Here is a 7167-nt window from a genome sequence, read left to right on the forward strand (position 1 = left end):
TTTTTTAACTGACAGAGCAGAAGAGATATTATCAAGCTGTTAATGCCATTCTTAAAATGTTTTACGGTTGCCTTTACCATTTTTGTTTCTATCAGTCGTGCTGTTTGTGCTCTCTGTGGCAAGCAACATGTTTTGTCAGTGAGCTCAATTTGCAGTCAGTGTGCTGGCAAAAGGCAGTCTGCCCCCCCGCCTTTTCTTGGAAAGGATAGTCTTGCCAATTAAGAAGCGATGTATTAGAAGGAGAAAAAGGAAGAGGAAGAGACACAAAAAGAGGGGCAGGGGGAGAGAGAGAGAACAAACTGGGTGTTATTTTCCATTATTAAAATATTAATATTGAAGAAGTTAGAGAAGGAAGTTTGTAAATCATTTCTTTCATCATATTTGAAAAAACTGTATTGATTCCTCCTCCTCCTCCTCCTCTTCCTCATTTCAAAGTGTAAATGAACAACACTTTAAATGTGGTTTTTTTGTCCCTCACCCCAATATTTACCCATTGTGTCTCTCATGACCTTGCTGGGCACCTGTCTACACAGAGCTGACAATTTGCTAATGCACTGTTTTTGTTTTTAATTGCTTTCTTAATTACGAAACACTAACATAATAGCATGTCTAATTTGTACTTTAATTGTATGCAGTGATGAAATGTTAGTGTCCATCATAGGCTTCCTTGTAATTGTCTCTTGTTCTTGGGTAATTTTTAATGAGATACCGTACATTCCTTCCAAGAGAGATAATTTTTTTCAAGCAGATTTTTTTTTTCTTCACTGATATACCATCTCATGTAATGGCTACCACAGAGAATGCCTCCAAGATATTAATAGCCTTTAGTGAAAAACTTCATTGAATGTTGCAAAAGTACACAATAGTTTTGTGGTAAATGGGAAGGACAGTTAAAATGTGATAGTAATTGACAAGAATAAAATAAATTAATTATGAACTTAGTTATACTGCTGCCCTATCTGAACAATAAGCCCTACTCAATACATTTGGGTTTTCTAGTAAATAAAACTGTGTACGATAAAGAAGCAAAAATTGTATTTATAGGAGAGAAAGAACCAATGAAAGAAAGGCTCAATGGATTATTTTCCTTCTCATTTTCTCCACCATATGCAGTATTTTTTTTATTAAAAAGGCATGAGGTAAATCATTAACCAACTTGGTCCTTTGCAATAAATAAAATATATATTGAAAAAATAGGCTACCAGTATAAACCTTCGAAATAGTCACCAGCAGTTTCAAAGAGGATTTCCCCCACAGGACCAAGCTGCAAAGTCCAATTAAGCTGAGGTTTAATTGCAGGACTCAGAAGAGAGATCAAACAGGAGGAGGCAATCTATGTATCCAAAAATACAAGTATTGGCCTGCTTCATTGTCACACACACAAAGCCTGAAGCCTAAAATCCTTTACTCTACTAAATTCTTAATAAGTAAACTGAGACTAACTCTCTAATACCAGATTTGTTAAACAACATGATTTCAGCCCCTGCTATTCATGTACCTCGTACAAGTAAAATGACTGTTAAGGCTAAGAATCATGAAAGAGTCATTTTATATAGCTGCTAAATTCCTCTCAAATCTCCTTGCAACTTAACGAGTGAAGAAAGCTCAACATGTAATACCAGCTAATGTGGTTTATGCTCAAAAATACTATCAACCTATCTTTGTGGCTTATCTAAGCCCCGATAATACTTTTGCTTTTATAGTAGCCCCAAGTCCATTTCCCCCACAACTCTTGACTATGTATTTCCTAAAATCCTTTTGCAAAGAGTTAAATTGGATGTGAAATCTGTGCTAGGCTCCAGAGTTTTCTTTGTTCTAAGACTAGCCAGCAAAGTCTTGCCTCTGTATCACTTTCATTGCTTTCTGATTGAGCTTGACAGTGTGACAGAGAGGTAAAGGGAGCCAATTCCAAATTGAATGCAGGCCTTTTTCAGCCCAACAGCAGTCTGCTCCTTTAGCCCCTGAGAAAAAGAGGGAACAGATGCTGGTCACAAGCTTCCCTGACAAAGTCTAACTTTGATGCAGACAGAGAAGGGGGGGGAGAGAAATATGTATAAAAAGATTGCCTCCCTTTAAAAGAGCTTGAAAAGCACACAAAAGGAGAAGGGAGAGAGAAGAGCATGGATGCTTTAAGAAGCTGCAACACTATTAGGAACTGTTTGCTAGAAAAGGTTCAGTTCATCAAAATCTGCAGCTCGGAGTTCCTTAAACACTAGTTGAAAAGATCTCTTCATTGTTCTAGAAGATTCTATTCTCTGATTAGTTTAGTTCTCTCTAAAGTTGGTGCAGAGGAAGATTGTCCTGCAGGAACAGAAATGGCTGTATGGAATAGTGTTTCTTGTTTTCACAAAGTTAAAATATTGTACAGATACATATATCCATGCCAGGAAACACAAATGTGAAAAGGCTATAGAAATGCTGAAGTCAACAGAGCTATGGTTTCTCTGTCCTAAAGTTCTGAATAAGGGAAAAATCACTAATTTCCTGGTCAGCCCCTATATCTGGATCAGACATCTATCCCATTCAATTCTGCTAGCATAAATATGTCTTAATCTTATTTATTAAACAATGGCAAACAGTAAAAAGAGTTAATTGATGAAACCAAAGCAAACATTAGACAAAAACAAGGAGAGAAAGTATCAGGTATGAATGACCTGAGGTTCCAATTAAACAGATTTATTGCTCATGCCTATGCTCAGGAATATTCTCAATTAACAGTAGCTGCTAGAAGTTACCTAAGGGTCAATGGAATTCACAGTGGATTGGACTTATTACATTTGTGGCTATGTAGAAATTCTAGGCCGATCCCTCTTTTGACTTCATCCCCAGGCTCTGCCACTCCTTCTCCTACAGAAAGAGATGAACAAACAGCAAGAATTTGTCTCTCCAACTGAAGTCCTGCTCTATTGTCTCATCATGACAACAGGGGCTTCTGGAGGGATGAGCAAAAAGCACCTGAAGTGTATGGTAAAAGTATATACTCCCTCAAGGCATGAAGATCAACTCAATTCTTTATCTTAAGAAGAAAATCACACAGATAGATAATATCTGATTGATGATATAGTTTGCAGATAGTCAGGGGTGGGATTCAAAAATCCCAACAACTGGTTCTCTGCCTGGTTGCTGGGTGGGCATGGCCTACTGGAACTTCTGGGAGGGCCATTTTTCACCTTCCCCAGAGTCCGGAGGCTTCCCTCGGGTCTCTGGGAGAGCGAAAGGTTCTCCCCTGGGCTCCGGAGGCCCTCTGGAAGCTGTAAACAGGCCTGTTTTTGGACTTCTGGAACTTCAGCGAGGGCTGTTTTTCACCTTCCCCAGAGTCCAGAGACTTCCCTAGGGCCTCTGGGATAGCAAAAATGGCCTCCTCAGGGCTCCAGAGGTCCTCTGGAAAGCAGAAACAGACTTCCGGACTTCTGAAACTTCCAGAAGGACTGTTTTTCACCCTCCCAGAGTCTGCATCCAAAATGGGCCACATGGAGATTCCTGGCAGGACAGGGTGGGTGGGGCCTGCCGGTCAGTTCAACTACCGGTTCGGCAAACCAGATGTAAATTTAACATCTGGTTTGCCTGAACTGGCCCAAACTGGCTGAATCACACCCCTGCATAGAATGGACTTCTCCATTTGAGTGGCACTCAACATGCTACTGAGGAAGAGCTAAGGATTTTTTGGAGTACTAATGGTGCTTATGACATGGCTAGATTAAACCTTTTGGAGATCTAGTTGCAGATGTTGGCATTCAGAGAAGGAAAATTGCAAAGACAAAATTATAGTTGGAGCATATAGGAAACATTAACATGGGAAAACTCAACATACTGAAAAGTAAAATAAATTAACTGCAAATGGACACTTTAGCCATCACTGAATTATAATTGACTGGAACTGGATGCTTGCAGTCAGAAGACCATACTATGTACTCCGGGGACATGAACACAAAAGATGAAATGATGTTGCTTTCATAATCAGAAAGTATACAGAAAAAACATACAATGCAATCAATGATCAAATAATATAAATTAGATTTTTTTCATATATTGTAATGTTGCTGAAATTTTTCTCCAGTTGATGGTACAGAAGAAATGGAGGCTGACAGGTCTTATTGTCAATTTCAGTCTGAAATTACCAAAACATGCAAGCAAGATGTGCTGATTATGACTGAAGACCAGAATGCCAAAGTTGGAAAAAAAAATAAGGAGGAAATGTAGTTGTTCTCTACAGCCTAAGACAGTGGCCCCCAACCTTTGGGGCATCAGGGACTGGTTCTTTGGAGAGAGGGATTTCCATGGACTGGAAGGAACATAGTTTTATGTGCTGCCTGCATCCCAGGGATGGGGCTTCGCTTGTTTGTGTAGCCTGGTTGCTGGCATGCCACAGACCGGTAACAGTCCATGGATTGGGGACTCCTGACCTAGGAAACAGAAGTGATGCATAAATGGTTCATCAGTTTCTGCCAATCTGGTGATTTTCTCTTTGCTAAAGCATACTTCAAGTAATCAAAACAGTGCCTATATACATGAACACCAACAGATGGAGCACACAGAAATCAAACTGACCATATTATTGGCATGAAGAGATAGAGAAGCTCCATTATAGGAGCAAAGGGGCTGACAAACTGCTCATGTGCAAATCCCAGGACAAGTTAAAATGGACGAATACATTCTGTACAACACAGCAAGAATTAGATAAAATATTACAAGTGGTTGAAAGAAATGATTAATAAAATATATAATTACCTACTGGATTACAAAATGGAAGAGGAAACTGTTAAAGAAAACATGGTAACTTGGGCTAAAAATTTGGGCCACCGTATTGATTTGGAACAGTGGGAATGCATTTGGCAGGTAAATTATAAGCTAACATTGTCGGTCTCCTACAAAGAGAACTTATATAAAATGTTTTACCGTTGACACCTCCCCCCAGCGAGAATAGCTAAAATGTCCCCAAATATGACAGCTAATTGCTAGAGATGTAACCATAGTCAGGGAACATATTTTCACATGGGGTGGACATGTCCTCAAGCACGGAGATACTGGCTTAAAATTAAATCCTGGTTAGAGGAGCTAACGGAACAGAGAATCAAACCTTAACCAGAAATCTTCCTGTTAGGCATGTTAGAGCTGAGTCTGAATAAAAAAACACCAATATCTAATGCTCCATATTATAACTGCTGCTTGAATTTCCTTCGCCCAAAATTGGAAACAGGCTACAACCCCCTCAGAAACCGCAATGATTCATAAGATATACGAAAGCACTGAGATGGATAGATTGACGAAGCTATTGAAATATAAGGAAGAAGGAGAATACTATAAGATATGGGATATTTGGTATGAATGGATAAAGAAAAGATGCAAGGGCATCAAATGATATGATATGAGGAATCATAAAGTAATAAGATTTATGTGTAAATAAATGTATATATGTACAAATGTATATATATATATATATATATATATATATATATATATATATATATATATATGTATGGTGTTCCGCTTGGTTCGGGTATTTTCCCACGCCATTGTAGTTGTTCTTTTAAAGTTGTAGCAACGTTTCAGCAGAATCTCATCTGCCATCATCAGGCTTCTGTATTGTGTCCGTCTGTGAGTCAGACTTTTACAGTGGTTTCAGATTTGAATTTGGGGCAGCCTACTGCTGTGCCAGAATGGTTTTTCTTCATCCTGATTGGTTGGGAGTCTTGGTCTGTGTTTATTGGTCTCGGAGTTTGCTGTGTTCTGCTTGATTGGTGTATATATCTTGATTGGCTGGCAGCATTGTGTTGCTTTAATGGAGGCCTTTAGTGCAGCTTGGCGGGTAAATACGGCTATCATTAGTTAGGAAGCTGGGTTTCATCTGGGTGCCTGGTTGGGATGTGTTTGAGCTGGAGGTATCAGGGGATCTGTTTGTGCCCAGGTGTTTGCCTGGCTTGTGGTGTGGAGATTTTTTTGTTTGTGAGTGCAGGCTTCCAAATGATTGACAGCCTGGTGGAATCATCTCTTCTATTCATGCTTTCTGGTCTTTTTCAATCTCTATGGCTTCTCTGATGATTCTGTGATTAGGGTTTTCTATAGTGGCCAGGGTTTTGGTGCCATTGAAGTTGATGCTATGACCTGTGGCTTCCATGTGTTGGACTAGTGAGGAAGTGTGTTCCAGCTTTTTGACTGCATTTTGTGTTCATCCAGGCGGGTGCTTATTCTTCTATTGGTCTGTCCAATGTATGTGGCGGGCATGATGCACAGGGGACTTCGTATATGCCTTGGTTTTCCAGGTCAATTTTATCTTTGGGGTTGCTAAGGATGGCTGCTATTTTTCTGTCTGTTTTGAAGGCAGTCCTGATGTGATGTCTGTGTAGTACCTTACTAATTTTGTCTGTAGTACCTCTTATGTAGGGCAGGACAGCTGTTCCATAGGTCTGTTCATCTTCTGGGTCTCTATTATGTTTCAGTGTGTTTTTGTGGATCAAGCTGGTGATTTTGCTTTTGTGGAAGCCGTTGGCTGTCAGTACTTTAGTCAGGGTGCATAGTTCAGTCTTAATGTGTGTCTTGTCTGCCAGGCGTTTGGTTCTGGTAATTAGTGTTTTAGCCACGGAGTTTATCTGTGCTGGGTGGTGGTGGGATTGGGCGTTGAGGTAGCGGTTGGTGTGGGTTTTCTTCTGGTATATGGTGTGTCCTAGTGTGCCATCTGTTTTTTTGTAGATTAGTACATCTAGGAATGGTAGTTGTTTGTTTGTTTCTGTTTCCATGGTGAACTTGATTTTGGGGTGTGCGCTGTTTAGGTGTGTTAGGAAATTGTTTAGGTTTTCTTGTCCATGGGGCCAAATCACGAATGTGTCATCGATGTATCTTAACCATAGTTTGGGTTTGAGGATGGCATTGGCCAGGGCTCTGGATTCGAATTCTTCCATGAACAGGTTTGCAATGACAGGTGACAGTGGTGATCCCATGGGAGCTCCTTCTATTTGTTTGTATCTTTGTCCTTTGTATATGAAATATGTGTTGGTTAAGCAGTGTTCTGTTAGTTCCATGAGGTGTTTAGCTGGTTGGTATTTATTTTTGATGATTTCAAGGGTCTCTTTTATCGGGACTTGAGTGAATAGTGAAACCACGTCAAAACTTACAAGCAGATCTTCTTGCTCACGTGTAGATCTTTGATCATTTCCAAGAAGTGGTATGAGT

The 7167-nt window shown here is 39.8% G+C and overlaps 1 long non-coding RNA gene across 1 annotated transcript in view; it reads left to right on the forward strand.

The window, feature by feature from the left end:
* The window catches only part of LOC148133497 (uncharacterized), a 124705-nt gene extending 121609 nt beyond the window's left edge, over window positions 1–3096 (forward strand). Inside the window, exon 4 of the long non-coding RNA XR_015746898.1 lies at window positions 2830–3096. This is a non-coding gene — a long non-coding RNA (uncharacterized LOC148133497). The remainder of the gene's footprint in view (window positions 1–2829) is intronic.
* Window positions 3097–7167: the final 4071 nt, after the last annotated feature.

The sequence above is a fragment of the Notechis scutatus genome, chromosome 1 (genome assembly GCF_049901735.1).
Source record: "Notechis scutatus isolate UNSWTSFEM ecotype Mainland chromosome 1, rNotScu1.2, whole genome shotgun sequence".
In the NCBI taxonomy this organism is placed as follows: Eukaryota; Metazoa; Chordata; class Lepidosauria; order Squamata; family Elapidae; genus Notechis; species Notechis scutatus.